The sequence below is a fragment of the Dendrobates tinctorius genome, unplaced genomic scaffold (genome assembly GCF_039654945.1).
Source record: "Dendrobates tinctorius isolate UK_male_01 unplaced genomic scaffold, ASM3965494v1 ptg000158l, whole genome shotgun sequence".
Taxonomy (NCBI): Eukaryota; Metazoa; Chordata; class Amphibia; order Anura; family Dendrobatidae; genus Dendrobates; species Dendrobates tinctorius.
This window is the reverse complement of record NW_027361825.1, coordinates 14,490,542-14,507,960: the sequence shown is the minus strand read 5'-3', so window position 1 is coordinate 14,507,960 and position 17,419 is coordinate 14,490,542. Positions and strand designations below refer to the sequence as shown.

The following is a 17,419-nucleotide window of genomic DNA, read 5'->3' as shown; positions in this document are numbered from 1 at the left end:
TGCCCATGATGATTTTTCACTGAACAAGAGGTCCATTAAAAAATTGTAGAGACATATCTGAATTTGTTCCTAGAGTCGGAATAAAATCGGCAATGTAAGTCAATGGGTCAGTTAAAAAATCAGGCCCACTTGGATGACAACCAAGTGTGTTCCGATTTTCATGGAGTGTCAGAATGGAGAAGGTGGAGAAACTTTTTTTTCATTTCTCCACATACGAGAAAAATGGATAACACTCAGGTCACACTGATAAAACTCTCATCAAAATGATTGGTCCGGTTTTCTTGTATGTGGAAAAATTGGATAGCTAAATGAGCCCTAACAACAACTTACCTTATGGAAAAATGTTCAATAATTTAGTACAGGACAACCCTCTTAAAGTCCTAGTGTTTGGATCTCCACCTGTCAACAAGTCGGACCGGCACCAATAACTTGTTTTAACCAGATAAACCCCTTTAAGATAGAACATCAGTATCAGATTGGTGGGGATTTAATATCTAGCACCCCACCGATCAGCTGTTGGCATCTCTTACTATGTCCAGTTCTGCATAAATGAACAACGAAAAAACTCAAAAGAGCTTACATCTCGAAAGGAGTACATATAAGTACATGGTACAGTTCAAAGAAGATCTTTAGTAAAGCCAAGGTTTTTGTTACCAAAGTACAAAGATATTTTATTATATAATATAACTACAACAAGCAAAAAGTAGACATACAGTAGACACCATATACAAAGTTCATAAATACTAAAAACCAGTGAACAATGATGCAACTTATGGTGTGACATGGCAAGCATCAATAATAATACATCAGGGAAAAAGATTAAGTAACGAGGACCATGTATAATAGGGCTAACAGATAGTAAAAAAGTTCTTACCCATATTGAGATGCCTGCGTGTCCCACTGAAGCCCCAACGCACGTTTCGCTACCCGCTTCTTCGGGGGGCAGTGTGTCAATAAATAAATAAAGCCAGTTGTACATAGTCTACAGACCTGGGACGACACACTCCATGCCTTGTGTAGTGGCGGTTCTGGGGTACTGCAACTCAGCTCCCATTTACATCTATGAGCGCTGACCTGTAATATCTGGATATGGGCACTGAATAATAGACGGTACTGTGCTGCTCAGTCTCTGTACACTGTGTACATCCATCAGCAGCTGCAAATCAGCATGTGATATAACTATATGTCCATTGTGCTAAAATTATTCATCAGCTTCACGTTATTAATGTTCATTTCATTAACCAAGAACATAAACAAATTCCTTACATGTAAATATCATTAATTACCTATACACAACACAACACTACACTTAATTAAATAAAACTCAATTCACTAAAAGGTTACATAATGAGTCTCTTGGGAGCCGAGAAGAACAAAGGGATTAATTATTGGGAGAAGGAAGAGCTATAAAGTATCAGAGATCGCAGGTCTTACTGTGATATTATATATACTAGACTGACAGAATTCTGCCCTGGTAATTAACCAATATATAATGGCTTTATTATTGGGATGTACTGTATATAGCAAAACATATAACAGTGTATAAAAACTGTGACTTTGTGGCCAATAAATCTGTGGACATGCAATACGATGGCCCCTAAATTACTCCTCACCAGAGACAATCAGCAAGAACTTCCTGATGAATTTATTGGTGGAGTGTAATCTCATTTCAGTTTTGGGTGTACTTTAACACATATCTTACCAAAGGAACTTCCAAGAGACCAGGTAAATGTAATTTGAAAAGTGACCACATTTTTTTTTTAAATAATTTTGTCAAGCATTGGAAGTTTTGAAACTTTACAAATAACTTAATAAGATGATTTGTCATCATACCTGTAAAAAGTGGCATGAAAGTGGCTTCGGCCCCTTTGATTTTTTTCCCCAGTCTACCTAACTGTTTTCATCTCCATTCATATCAGAATGTACACATTTGGAGTACAGATGGTGGCAGTGATGATGGGTCACCTCCTGTCTCCTACTCAGTGTTCTGCTTATCAGAACTATCTCCTGCAGCAGATTTATCACCAGAGCGTGTGAGTCACAGGTGCTGAGCTGACCTGTCACTGCCATCATCTGTACTCCAAATGACCATATTCTGATATCAATAGTGTGGAAAGCTGGAAAACAGAGTGGAGAAAAGCATGAGGTAAAGGCCGTTTGCATTAACTTTATTTTGCAGGGATGAAGACAAATTCCCCAATAACGTGATTGTTGATTGGCAAAGTTTCATAACTTTCCATGCTAGGCAAAAGTATTTTAAAAAAGTAAATAAAAGTTTAGTTAGCCTTTAATGAATAATTTAGGAATTAGCGCAAAATATCTTATAGTTATGTTTGGGTGCATTTGATCTTTAAAGTTCAGATATACCGTTCTGATGCAGGTGTCATGGGTTCCTTTGGACATATGACTGCTATAGATAATCCGTGGCCATGACTGGCTGCAGCAATTAATTTAATGTCTGTCCAGTTGGAAGCCGATATAAAGGAAGGTCAGAGTACATTATATTTTATTTTTTTAGCATCGTTGTGGTTTTTGAGACAAAGAAAATCAGCACTGGACAGTCTTCAACTTTATAGTGTGTCCTATAAATGTTGCTATACATATTTTTTAAATCTTTTGTTAGTAGACTTATAGCTCTATCAATTTTTTTTTCTATTTTTAACGCACTACTCTGACTGGACTGGAGACCAAAGAATATTTCACTTCAATGGACAATTCTTTTTTTCGACAGTATATAGTCTAATTGTTTGGAAAACCTTACATGGACATTTCATCTCCATTGAACTGACTTCAGGCTTGTGTACACCGCTATAATATATCTTCACTCGTTGCACTGAGTGGTAATATGGCACCCACACTGTACATAGCCAATTCCATATGTCATCAGGTGGTTCTTGCGATGCATACTTGGTAGTAGTGATTGACTATCACTCATTTATATTAAATAAAGTATAGATAATTGTCATTGTGCTGTTCTCCAGGTATTATAAATGAATGTAAAAATGAAGCAAAATCAATCAATCATCACCTATTTTATCATAAAGGGAATATCCGATGTCCCTGAACTCCAGGCTCTGATATTTGTTCTTGTTTTAGTCATTTATCTCACTGTCCTTGTCGGGAATATGACTCTTCTTCTCTTGGTCTGTCTAGACTCCCATCTTCACACACCCATGTATTTCTTGTTGGCCAACCTGTCCGTAGTGGACATGACCTCTTCTACTGTCACCCTACATAAGATCCTTCTAACGTTTATCACCGGTGACAACACAGTGGTCTACCTGGCCTGTATGGTACAATCATACATGTTTGGATCTTTATCAGGACATGGACTTTTCATACTGACGGCCATGAGCTACGACCGGTATGTGGCTATTTGTAGGCCCTTAAATTATAACATTATTATGAACTTTAGGATATGTGTTCTTTTGGCCTCATTTTGTTGGATGTTTGGTTTTATTCAAGTCGTTCCTTATGTTTGGATGTTATCCATGATCTCGTTACTCCTCCATTGTGGTTGACCACTTTTGTTGTGACCTTGCCGCCTTCATGGACATTGCTTGCAGTGATATCACAATATTAGAAAGATTGACCATCATACAAGGAATGATCATTTACATCATTATCCCATTTTTTCTGACTTTTATTTCTTATTCTTTTATAATTAAGACCATATTGAAGATACGATCCAATATCGGTAGAAAAAAAGCCTTCTACACGTGTTCCTCACACCTCACAGTCATCATCTTGCTCTACACGACATTAATCTTACAATACGCCATACCTACTCATTTGCTGGGCTCAAAAAAGCTTTTTTCTTTGTTTAACATGACAATTGTCCCTGTGCTTAATCCGCTGATTTATAGTTTAAAGAACAAAGACGTGAAAGCATCTTTTATAAGGAGGTTGGGGAATTGGAAAGTAGAGACATTTGCTGTAACTTGAGATTTGAAAACTCCTGTTTGATTTTCTATTTTCTGTTCAGAGTCCATAAGACTAGTAAGATATTCGTGATGAAATGATATATAATAAAATGGAAATGACTTAACTAAAAATAAGAATGTTTGTGGCTCCTTTCTTTAGAGAAGAAAGAAAGTACGGTAATAAAAATCTGTAGGCAGGTGCCTTATGTAGCTGTTGGCTGAACAACTATCTTTTCCGAGTGTCCCATACATATAAAATATGACATGTTCTTGTCACTTGTCACTAGCAACTTACCTACCATGAAAAAGAAAGTATTAGGCTTAGAATTTCTATCCTTTGAGAGAATCCCACACACTTTAAAAGAGAAATCTAAGTCTGAAACTCGAATTTCTGCAGCAAATAACCCAGCAGGTTCACATGTAGATAAGCTTCAGTACGATTCACTAAGTCTAAACTTTGGGATTTGCCTGACAATAAACATGCTGAGGATTTTGAAATTTGTGGTATGTTCATTATTCTGCACTTTATGTTGTATGTGTATGGTTCTTTTTATTGATAAACTCTAACGAAAGGACATTTGAATTTGACAAAAGTATTCTGGGTACCAGAGATGAAAAATGTACAAAAACCACTTGCAGCAAAACGGTTAATGCACACTTTATACTTCCATAGAGTGTCCACGTAAGTTTAACAAGTAGATCTGTGCACTTCAGGAGACAGGGAAGACTGCACATATATATCGTTGATCACAACACACTGCTTTCTTTTGCTTTGATACTTTCTGGACATTGCTTCGCCAAAGTTAGCATTGAATGATCTCTTATTTACTTTTCTCTAAAATTATGTGAAAATTGTCCAAGTTGAATAGTTTCAAAATCACTGTCATAGATGTAATTGCAAAATCTTTAAAACTATCTCGTAGTTCTCATATTGAACTTTGAAGCAGTGCTCAGAGACATATCTAGGGGGGCAGGCTGGGCATTGGCACTGGGCGCAGCTGACAAAGGGCACCGTCAGGCCTCCTAATGCAGAAGTCCGAAGTGTCTCACCTGGTGGCTGCATTTTGCCACCCCCAGACTGGGAGTTGGCCGTTCTCTGTGCTGAATGTCAAACTGTATGTGCTGAGGCCTGTCCTAATTAGAACAGAGTCTCATTGAGCGCTCAAGGAAATGAAGACGCTAAACACCTGTTAGCAGCATCTCATTCCAGCAGAACTCTGGAGGTTTATTGCACATACATGGTTTTATCATTACGTACAGAAAGGAGTGGTTAGTCAATTAACATAAGGCTGAACTTCTTATCTTATTGGCTGGTTTGAATATATGAACAAATATGGAAGCATTTGACAAAAGGCTGCTTTAGCAATATATAATTTACTGCATTCATTGCCCTGTAACTCGGCCAAGACGAGACATCAGTTTCAACATCTTTTGTTACTTCCTCTTCTCGATATCTGGGAAAGCACCAAAGAGCTAGTCTGGCTTGCACTAGTCAGGGTCATGAGTTTGTTAGGTCATTCTTAACAGTTGATTATAGGTCACATATTAGAGATGTTAGCTGTGATTATATATATGGATACATCAGATCAGTATATAAAGAATATATGCAAGTGAGATCTATATGAAATGTAAATATTTCCATCACAAGGGGAGATAGCATGGGAGGGGACAATGTAAGGACATAACCAGGAGGGGACAGTAAGCTAAGGAGGGGGAGTGAGAAGAGAGGGCACAGTACTGTATAGAGATTGGGCCCTATAGGTGGTACACTTTATGAGAGGGCAAAGTGGAAAACATGTACCATAAGAGGGCAAGACCGCCATCAGGGCATTACAGCCCTTACCGATGTATGGGGCCCGGTGATTAGGGGGGCCCGGCAGCCCGGTCCGCGATCAGGCTCCCCAACATTTTGTTCATGCTTCTCTGCTTCATCATTATCCACCCAGCCTGCCTGCTGCCCCCCCCATGCACCATGGTCCCGGACCGCCCCCTGATGTGATGTCATGCCCTGCTCCACTTCCTGGTTCCTGAGCAGAGCAGTGTGCACGTGGGATGCAGGGAAGACGGGGGAGTCTGGAAGGCGGCAGAACGAAAGGCAGAGTCATGAGGCGGTGAGCGAGCAGGGACCAGGGTAAGTAGTCTGAATATACCCACTTCCAGCTCAATAGCCCCGCATACATCATACAACTCCGGGCACTGCAGCTGCACTGCATTAACAAATGCCATTCACTCTGCAGCACAGAAATATGGTGTAGTATGCCTCTCGAAACCCATCTTTACAGAGCCTGGAGGGAGCACAAGGCACAATATGTATATGGCATCCATATATATCATACCACTCCACATTTTACAATGCCATAGACACATTATAAGCATAATTGTAATGTACTACCTCTATCATCCCATATAGAAATCCATAGGTGACATCTCCATGCCAGTGGCTTACCTCCCCCAGCTGTGTCTGAGAGCTGCTGTATGTCTGCGCCTGCATGGAAGTATGTGTCACCCAGACTAGATCCCGGCTACCAGTACCTGGGACTTGTTGCTTGGAAGTGCATGAAAAATAGCCAGAAATGAGAAGGCTGCTATGTAAGGACTGTACATACTAATCTACCTAAATCTGTTCCTGAGTGTTTTTCCCTCCCTCTTCTAATAAACCCAGGTCTCTTTCCTGCCTTTTCTACAGCTGCTCTCTTGTATTCTGTTCATTGTGTTCTGTCTCTCCCCTTGCTTTCTGGTGGTACTTGTCCATTTTCTGATTCCGATCACTTCTGCTTCCCCCTCTGTGTAGACCGGCTCACGTTGCCTCTTTCATTTCCTCCCTTTATTTTTCTTTTTAGTCATCCTATCCACCCTCATTCATTTCCTCCTTCATTCTCATATTCTGTCACCTCTCCTCTGTCCATTAGTGTTTCATTATTGCACTCTCATCCTGCACTCTCATTGTTATAGTTCTCTTTATTAGAGCCCTCCACTCTTTTTGAGTCTCTTATTCTTTTTCAGTTTTCTGCCTTCATATTTTTATTCCACTTTTCCCATCTCCTTTCTATTAACCCTCTTCTACTCCTCGCCCACATTAACCCATCTCTTTTTTTTCCGGTTTATCTCTTTCTTTCTCTTTGCTGCTATCTATACTTTAAATTTCATTTCCATGTTCTCCATTTTTACATCTTACCCATAACATAAGCATTTATCCTTTTCCATTCTTCTTTTTAGTTTTGTCCCTCGCTCTTGTTCTATTTTTTTTTTAACCCATATTTTGCTTTGCTTCTCATCTCACTTCAATTAGCTTACCAGATTATTCTATAAATATGTTTTCCTGGAAAATGCACTAATGAGTAGGATTTAGGTGTTAGAAAGGTATTATAATCCAGCCTAGATCAGTTCCCTAGTACTTTCATTCAGACTGGGGTAACTAGGGCCCACAGGTGGAATTTACTCCAGGGGTCCAGCCTACTTCTAGACACGTTCATATTTAAGCTCTGTGTATGTGAGAATTTTATCAGGCACTACAGTGTGAAAAACAGAAGAGTTTTATCCACTGTACTATATCAAAGTGCATATTTCCCTAAAGAGGTTGGGGATAAATTTGGAAATGATCCCTTATGTTCGGGACAGGAGATAACTCCCCAATCTCTGAAAGCACGATCCCTTGAGATGCGCATCTGCTCCTTTCTGAGAGGCTCTTTAGAACCCTAATCATATGAAACGCAATCTAGAAGAGGAAATGAGAATATTTTAACAGCCAAAAGAGTCTACTGTGTCGTGGTGGCGGCTTAAAAAATCTTTTGGCCAAAACAAGAGCTGCCAGCTATTTGTGTGATCTGGTGATGGGAACTGTTAATGTGTGACTGGTGAGAAGTGTAGTTTTTCCAAGAGAGAGTGGTGGGACTGTGGACAGTTTGAGGGGTGGAGCCTGGGCGGAGTCCTAAGGGGGCCCCAAAAATGTTGCCAGTATGGGGCCCCGAAATTCCTAGTGGCAGCCCTGTAAGAGGGACAATGTGTCTATCAGATTTTTGTGCAGGGAATATAGTGAGGGGCAAATATTTATTCAGGGTTTCAGCATAGGGCAGATATTTTTATTCAGGAGCATTACAAGGACACTGCTATATTTTAAGGGATGTGCTGCACAAGACTGGAGAAGATGGAAGTCTGCAGAGACGGCTGTGGATGAGAAAAAATCATCATGGAGTCTGGACAAGAAGAAGATGAAAAGAAAGAGAACAACCCCAATCAGAGATGTCAGCTATAAGGTACCTGGATGTAAATGCTTTTTGTGATACTGACTAATTCTCATATTTTTATTTATGTTAGGAACATTAAAGGGATTGTGCAAGTCTGTGCTGAGTCTGCAGTCATTCTATGTGACTGCAGATTTCTGAATTCTCCCAGTGCACACTGCATGCTCTCAGGATTCTCTGGTGCTGACAATTTACATACATATGGTCATGTGCTTAATAGACATGCGTGGCCTCACTCAGTGAAAATGAGTTGGACACATCTAGAAGGAATGTGGCCAGAAATATGCAAATCTGTGGGAATCACTGCACTAAAATGCAGACTAGCAGGCTTTGCCAACCACGAGCCATCCCATCAACCCCATCTGCTGCTTCTTCCTGCTCCGTCACTATGCCAAGTCTTCTCACAGAGGTCTCTGGCCACCGAAACTACGCTTGTTTACACCCTACTGTCGAGATGAGTGAAAGCCCGTCAGCTGTTATGGAAGTAGACATGACTGCAGATTTTGTGTCACCTAATACAACACATCTCTCTCAATCCACTATAACATCTCCACCTGCACCTCATTCACAATCCAGCAGTTTGTCCTGTTCTCAGTATGCCACTCTCTCTTAGCACACCAGCCCTCTGCCCCACAGTTGTGGTCATGTAAAAGAATGTTTCCTCCTACACATGTCAAAGCTAAAAGTTTGAACTACACCATCTCCAATCTGTTGGCCATGGAAATACTGACTTTCTGCCTAGTGGATATGTGACACCCCAGAGTCCGGTTGTCACAGTGACATAACATCCCTCTAATGGGTAAAGCCATGCTTGGAGCCAGGTAAGATAGATTAAATTACAATTCCTGCTGCAGGTCAGAAAAGGGAGCTGCCTTATATAAATTCTGGCCAGCAGATGGGGTTGGTGAGTCAGCTAGAAGCCAGCTGAGGGAATTGTCATGGATACGAGAGCAGCTGTGAGCAAATGACAAGACAGTTAAAACCTGAGGTAAAAAGTTCTTTCTGGAAGATCCAGTCAGTTGGGAACGGAGAGCTGATCTGACAGGAGGGGAAGGACGATAGCAGAGATAGGAGGCTTTGGGGAAACTAAAACTGCGTATAGCAGACCCCAGAGCGAGGCGCTAATAGAGAGAAAAGGGACGCCAGAGTCCTTGGTGGTCAGGATCTGTATGTCCTGATTGCCGAATCTGAAAGTACAAGGGACTGTAAGTTCCTGTGTGACATTGAACACCTGAGGGCATGGCAGCAGATAAGGAGCCCGGTACTGACGGTGAAAAGGACGGAACCCGTGGAATAGACTCACGCTGTCAGCCATTCAGGTTACAGAAACCATCAAGAAATAGAGGGTCACCTCTTAGTCACAAACAGCAGAGACCCGCACACAAAGCGCAGAAGGAAGGTCCCAAACCCCCACCTGGCAGGGTGGATCCCCTGAATGCCTCCAGGCGAGCCGGACTCAATCCATCACCTGTATGTGGTACTCCGGATTGCAACCAATTGCCAGTAAAAGGTAAAGAAACTGCACCTCTCTGTGTCCTTCTCTCATTTCTCTGCACCCCAGCGTCCACCGCCATCTTAACTATTAATCAAACATCTTTACCCTGTGACTATTGCTCTACCTGTGGAGAGCTATTTTCACCTCAGCTGCGACACACCAACAGTCTCAGGGGAACAACACCGCAGCGCTGGTCACCTCTGACCAGAATACCACAGGTGGCGTGACGTATTCATCTATAAACTTTATCTTCATTTTTACCACACTTCAACATCACACAACTTTCCCCTATTTTATATACTGGATGCCCCAGGGCCACGGACCGGGTCACCGCCGCCGTAACGTCCCCCACTGAAGTCAACGGGCCCTGTACCGAGTACCCCACGGCCCTGCGCGGGGCGCTTCAGATACAGTTTCAGAACGTTGATGGCAGTCGCAGTCCCACAGTAACTCTGGCTTAGTCGCCATTACTTCTCTAAGAAAGCTGTGTCTGCACTACACCAGCATACATCACCTGTTCCCTGAAAAATTCTGTGTCTGCCTGGGTGCACTTCCCCACTGAAACCTGGACGAGCAAACATGTGCAGAGGCCTATCTCACTGACTGGGCACTGGGTGACTCTGGTGGCTGTGGGGGCAGGCTGTCAAGGGGTTACTCCCCAAGTCTTTGAATCTTCATGACTTGCAGGACAAACCTCTGCATGTGACACTTCCTCAACTGGTTTTGGCTCCTCCACATCCTTTAGGGCCTCCAACTGTGCCCTCAAGCCCTCCTTTAATCCAACACACGTTCAACAGAGCAAATAGAATTACCCCAACCTCCGTACTGCGCAGCCATGGCTCACCATAATCAGACAGTGTTCAAATTAATATGTCTTGGGGATCACAGTCACACAGATCAAGAGTTGTTGACATATATCCAGGCTAAATTAGAGCAATGGCTGTCTCACTGAACCTGGAGCTACGAAGGATGTGTGCGATAACGGTGCAAACCTGGTGGCGGTCCTACACTGGGGCAACCTCACAAACATGCCTTGCATGGCTCATGTCCTCAACCTGGTGGAACAGCAATTTTTCTGCCATTATTCCTGCCTGGATGTGCTGGTACAGAAAGCAAGGTCTGACAATCACACCCCGCAGGTCATCGACTTACATCGCTACAGAGATCTTTCGATTTGCGATGTGTCTACACAGTGGAATTCCACTCTACACATGTTGCAGTGACTGTGGCAGCAGCAATGAGCCCTGGTGCATTATGTCCTTTTGCATAGCCAGGCAAAACTGTACAGATGTGGTGGAAATCAAGCTTGCGGAGTGGACACATATGAAGGACCTTTGCACCCTTCTGCACAGTTTTGAAATGGTTATTAAGATGCAATCATCAGCATCACTGTTCCAGTTATCTACATGCTGGAGCACACTTTGAATAGTCTGCGTGAGGAGGGGGTGGTCCTAGAGAAAGAGGAGGAAGCAGAGGAGGATGCAGAACGGATAACAATATCTCAAATTTCCGGACTGTCGTCACACAGGCAGGTGCCATGGGAGGGTGTCTTACAGCAATTGAGGAGGGCTCATGGAACTAGACAAATGGTTATTGAAGGTGCAGTAGCCAAGGAAAAAATGGAAGAGGATGAGGAGATAGACGCGTAACAGTCAGGAAGTTGGCATGAGGCTATGGAGGAAGCAACTTTAAGTGTTACCCCACCACCAACACAGCATGGACTCCGACCTCATGGAAGTGCTTGAAACGAGTGCCTTCTTACTGCACTCTTCAACATGATGCCCGTATTCTTAGTGTAAGAAATAGTGCTGACTGTTGGGTTACCACTCTATAAGATCCATGGTACAAGCGTAAATTTAGCCAGATGTTTCCCCCCTGGAAAGGGATGCACACATGCTGGAGTATCAAAACACACTTGTAGGCAATCTAAAGAGTGGTTTTCCCTAAGACACCAGAAATCTACACAGCGTGCATCCCAGTTCTAGACGTTCAACCCTGGGAACCTCAAGGCATCATTGCAAAAACATTAGCAGCAGCAGAGTAAGTTGCATAAGCAATTTCTGTGAGTCGTTTCACACATTTTTTAGACCAGCCCATGCACCAGCAGAACAGAGTACAAGTCTGGCATGTTATGAATGACTGGAGAGGATGGTGCAGGAGTATCTTGAGCTCAATATCAATGCCATCAGGGTGGTTTAGACCCATTTGCATTTTGATCTACAAAAATAGAAGAGTGGCCTGAGCTCGCCTGTCATGCCTTAGAGGTTTTGTCATGCTCAGCAACCAGCGTTCACTCAGAACGTGTCTTCAGCACTGCTGGTGGTGTTCTGATGGATAAGCACATCCAGCTGTCCCTTGAAAGTGTAGACTGCCTAACTTTCATCATAATAAACAAGTCATAGATCTCAAATGACGTGTGCACCCCAGTCACAGACTGGGCAGACTAGGTGATGGTGTTGTTTTTAGTGTGATGATTTGATCTTGCATTATTGCAGTCTGTGACACTTTTGCTGTGGCTTCTGCACCTGCTGTTGCTACTGTTGCTGATGTTGTAAACAACTCCAAGTTTAGTCTCCATCTGGTGGCTTGCCTGTACTGGAAAGGGACGCAGAACACGATTATGCTACTTCCAATCTGTGGAAATTGATGCCACTTTAGTGGTGTGTGAAAATGAGGATGAATGAACTCATGGAGATCAACATCCAACACTGTGGAGACATCATCACATGTTTCTCAATGCAGTGATTCTAGGGCAATGCCCCCACCCTTATGGGAAATATGTAAATATATGCAAAACACAACCCGCGGAGACACCATCACATGTTTCTCAACGCAAGCAATAACTAGCCAGGTCTTTCCCCGGGAGGGAACAACCACGGGAAGGGCAGTCTCCAATCAAGGAAACCACCTATGCCAAAACATGATATCCATCCACAGACAGCTGTTTTGGGGTATTGCCCCTCATCAGTGTGGAGTAGGAATATGGCCAGTAGGAGCAATGCCTAGTGGAAGACTGTGAAAATGAGGATGAATGAACTCATGGAGATCAACATCCAACACTGTGGAGACACCATCACATGTTTCTCAATGCAGTGATTCTAGGGCAATGCCCCCACCCTTATGTGAAATATGTAAATATATGCAAAACACAAGCCGCAGAGACATCATCACATGTTTCTCAACGCAAGCAATGACTAGCCGGGTCTTGCCCCGGGTGAGAACAACCACGGCAAGGGCAGTCTCCAATGAAGGAAACCACCTATGCCAAAACATGGTATCCATCCACAGACAGCCGTTTCGGGGTATTGCCCCTCATCATTGTGGAGTAGGAATCTGGCCAGTAGTAGCAATGCCTAGTAGAAGACTGTGAAAATGAGGATGAATGAACGGAGATCAACATCCAAAACTGCGGAGACACCATCACATGTTTCTCAACGCAGTGATTCTAGGGCAATGCCCCCACTCTTATGGGAAATATGTAAATATATGCAAAACACAAGCCGCGGAGACACCATCACATGTTTCTCAACGCAAGCAATGACTAGCCAGGTCTTTCCCCGGGAGGGAACAACCACGGGAAGGGCAGTCTCCAAAAAAACCTGGCAAGTCATTGCTTGCATTGAGAAACATGTGATGGTGTCTCCGCGACTTGTGTTTTGCATATATTTGCATATTTCCCATAAGGGTGGGGGCATTGCCCTAGAATCACTGCGTTGAGAAACATGTGATGGTGTCTCCGCAGTGTTGGATGTTGATCTCCATGAGTTCATTCATCCACATTTTCACAGTCTTCTACTAGCCATTGCTCCTACTGGCCAGATTCCTACTCCACACTGATGAGGGGCAATACCCGAAACAGCTGTCTGTGGTGGATACCATGTTTTGGCATAGGTGGTTTCCTTCATTGGAGACTGCCCTTCCCGTGATTGTTCCCTCCCGGGGAAAGACCTGACTAGTCATTGCTTGCGTTGAGAAACATGTGATGGTGTCTCCGCGGCTTGTGTTTTGCATATACTTTAGTGGTGTGTGACAATAATTTTTGGAAATGTGGAAACTCCAAGCTGGGGTTCCATCTGGTGGGTTGCCTGTAGTGGAAGAGGTGTCAGAGGCCCATTATACTATGTGTACTCTGGGGAAATTGATACAACTTTAGTGGTGTGTGGCAATAATTATTGGAAATGTTTGGACTCCAAGTTGGGTCTTCTTCAAGTGTGATGCCTGTAGCAGTAGGGGTCACAGACTGGCAGGCCTGCACTTACTTTCAGCCAGCTACCCGTGCTACTATCCTTATATTTGTATAACTTTTGTGGTCTACCAAGCTAATATTTGTGCCACCTGAGTGTGGGGAGCAAAAAATCAGTTTGAGCTGTTGCATGAGGTATCAGGGCTCCCAGAACAGCAGGCTTACACGGGTCTCTCACCCACCTTGTCTTAATTTAAACTTAAATTAAAAACTCTAAATGCTAACCCTGACCCTGATACCTCATGCATGGCCCATGCCTGACCGCTGCTGTGCCATTATCAAATTTCTACTGTGGGTCAATTAATGCCACTTTTCCTGGTGTCTTTCCCTAAGTTTTGGAATTGTTGGCTCTCCTTCATGTGTGTTGCCTGAATTTGTCAGGCCTCTAAGATCACCAGGCCTACACCTGTTACTCATCCACTTGTTACTGATCAATGTTTCAGCTAGAAATGCTGGTCCAAGCCCTGTCCCAGGCCCTATCCCGTGCATCCATGCTGTGCAACTGAACTATTTGTACTTTCTGCCAATTGATGACACTTTTCCTGGTGTCTGCCCCTAATTTGAGCTGTTTGGGAAGCTTTTTGCCCCCTCTTATGGTGTTGTCTATGCGTTTGGTTTTGCCTCCCATTGATTTCAAAGGTGTCCTGGTATGTTCGACAAACTGCTCAAAGAACATGTTCGGCGAACCACGGGATGTTCGTCGTACCAAACTGAACCTTGAAACTGAGGAGGGGCAAAATCCTTGAACATGTGCTTGCAAATAGAGATTCTCGTTTGGCTTTTATCCTAAGTCATGTGTCAAGAGTAGACTTGTTAAAGGGTCAATATTGACTTTTAGGATTGCTACTTCCGGTAGTGGCATTAGAGTTCAAGTTCAAGTCCCCTTGTATTAAAGAAGTCTTATGGATTGAAAAAAATGATTACCTATCCACTGGATGAGGGATAACCATTCAGTCATTGTGGCTCTGACCAATTGGATCTCCATTTATCTCCTCGTGGTTGCAGTCTTACTACTTCAGACGAGCATGAGACCCCCATTTTAATAATTAGCGTAAAAAAATACAGCTTCTTAAGGCCCTTTTACATTTAGCGATGCACCAGCGATCCGACCAGCGATCCGACCCGGTCAGGATCGCTGGTGCATCGCTAAATGATCACTAGTGAGCTTTCATACAGAAAGATCTCACAGCGATGCAGCAGCGATGCAGCGCACGATACTCACCTTTCACACACAGCGATCCTGACGTCCTCCCGCCCGCGTCCAGCGTCGCTCGTCTCACACAGCAGGAAATCTCAGCAGGAAGCGCCCGACAAGAAATGGAGCCGGGCATTCTCGCGCGATCAGCGATGGACAGCGGGGGAGCCGTCGTAGGTAAGTATCACGCATAGCGATGTCGCTAGCAATATCGCTATAACGTCACAAAACCAGTGATGTTATAGCGATATTGCTAGCGATATCGCTTAGTGTAAAACCCCCTTTATGTCTTATTTCCATAATGCTGCCATAAGAATGGCATATGCACTGGTAACTCGTTCTGCAGAAACCACATAGTTCAATGTTATTATTTAAACTTAATGACAAAAAAAATCACAAAAATGAATGTATTTTTGTAAAAAGTGCCGGTTACAGCATTTCTCAAGAGGCCACCTATGTATGTGGAAATCATGCATGTGTATACACATATATATATATATATATATATATATATATATATATATATATATATATACAGTCATATGTTAAAGTTTGGGCACCCCTATTAATGTTAACCTTTTTTCTTTATAACAATTTTGGTTTTTGCAACAGCTATTTCAGTTTCATACATCTAATAACTGATGGACTCAGTTATATTTCTGGATTCAAATGAGGTTTATTGTACTAACAGAAAATGTGCAATCTGCATTTTAACAAAATTTGACCGGTGCAAAAGTATGGGCACCTCAACATAAAAGTGACATTAATATTTCATAGATCCTCCATTTGCAAAAATAACAGCCTCTAGTCGCTTCCTGTGGCTATTAATGAGTTCCTGGATCCTGGATGAAGGTATTTGTGACCATTCTTGTTTACAAAACAATTCCAGTTCAGTTAAGTTTGATGGTCGCCGAGCACGGACAGCCCGCTTCAAATCATCCCACAGATGTTCAATGATATTCAGGTCTGGGGACTAGGATGGCCATTCCAAAACATTGTAATTGTTCCTCTGCATGAATGCCTGAGTAGATTTGGAGTGGTGTTTTGGATCATTGTCTTGCTGAAATATCCATCCCCTGCGTAACTTCAACTTCGTTACTGATTCTTGCACATTATTGCCAAGAATCTGCTGATACTGAGTTGAATCCATGCGACCCTCAACTTTAACAAGATTCCCGGTGTCGGCATTGGCCACACAGCCCCAAAGCATGATGGAACCTCCACCAAATTTTACTGTGGGTAGGCTGGTTTCACATTTGCATTTTTTAGCGCTGGAAAAAAACGCATACCTGCGCATGCGTTTTTTCCCCTATATTTAACATGGGTGCGCATACCTGCGCACTGGTAAGCGCATGTATGCGATTTTCATGCGCTGCGTTTTTTTGGGGTGTGCGTTGGTATTTTCCAGACGCAGCATGTTGCATTTTTTGGCCCTTGAAAAAAGCGCATGCGCACGTATGCGCACGTTTTGCGCTAAAAATGGCCATTATAGCCTATGGATGCGCATACGTGCGCACTGGCATGCGCAGGTATGCGTTTTTTTAGCGCTGCGTTTTTTTGGTGGTGTCCACTTGTTGTCCTAGTTATAATCTTCTAAAGTCAAAAAAAAAAAGTCTATATAAAGGAGGTGCCTGCCAAAACTCTGCCACTACTACACTGACAGATTGAAGAGCAGACAGTCAACCAAGAACCCATTATATCAGCGAAGAATGTGAGTATATTACATTATATGCCTGTCCTTTTAAATTATGTATGTACTAATGATTTTTATTATTTTTACATGCAGTATGTCTTCAGAATCAGAGTATTCCCCATCGCGGCAGGAATTGGCGCAAGCAGACCGTGAGGTGATTATTTTTGTGCATCTGGTAAGTATATCTGCTGCTTCTCCAAATCTCTTACGTTTTTTTCAACTTTTTTAAGACATCGTCATCATCCTCTTCTGTGGACGGGACTAGTGAGGGCGAAGAGCAGGAGCAGCGAAGCCAAGTCCCGGTGGTGATACGGAATGTAAGTATCAAATGATTTGTAATGTTCTTTATTTTTTATCTTCTATTTTTACTCTTTTTTATGTTTCTTTTTTTGTAACTTTTTATTCAATTTAAATTGGATTATTCTAATGAATGTGTTTTGTCTAGGTTCCACAACGAGATGAAGACGTGTACCTGGATAATGAGCAGCTCATCAGCCTGGTCCAGGAGCGTTCGCCGTTGTGGGACAGCCGTGACCGGCTGCACAAGGACATTGTGGTGACCCGGCGGCTATGGAATGAGGTGGCCGCAGCGTTGATGGATGGCTGGGACAGCGCCACAGCATCCTCCA

The 17,419-nt window shown here is 42.9% G+C and overlaps 1 long non-coding RNA gene and 1 pseudogene across 1 annotated transcript in view; both read left to right on the top strand.

Moving 5' to 3' along the window:
- The first annotated feature begins 2,990 nt into the window (after positions 1 to 2,990).
- Positions 2,991 to 3,945, top strand: LOC141052190 (putative olfactory receptor 2W6; annotated as a pseudogene).
- Positions 3,946 to 5,935: 1,990 nt separating this feature from the next.
- The window catches only part of LOC141051675 (uncharacterized), a 119,475-nt gene continuing 107,991 nt past the window's right edge, over positions 5,936 to 17,419 (top strand). Inside the window, exons 1-2 of the long non-coding RNA XR_012220675.1 lie at positions 5,936 to 6,054; positions 8,042 to 8,176. This is a non-coding gene — a long non-coding RNA (uncharacterized lncRNA). The remainder of the gene's footprint in view (positions 6,055 to 8,041; positions 8,177 to 17,419) is intronic.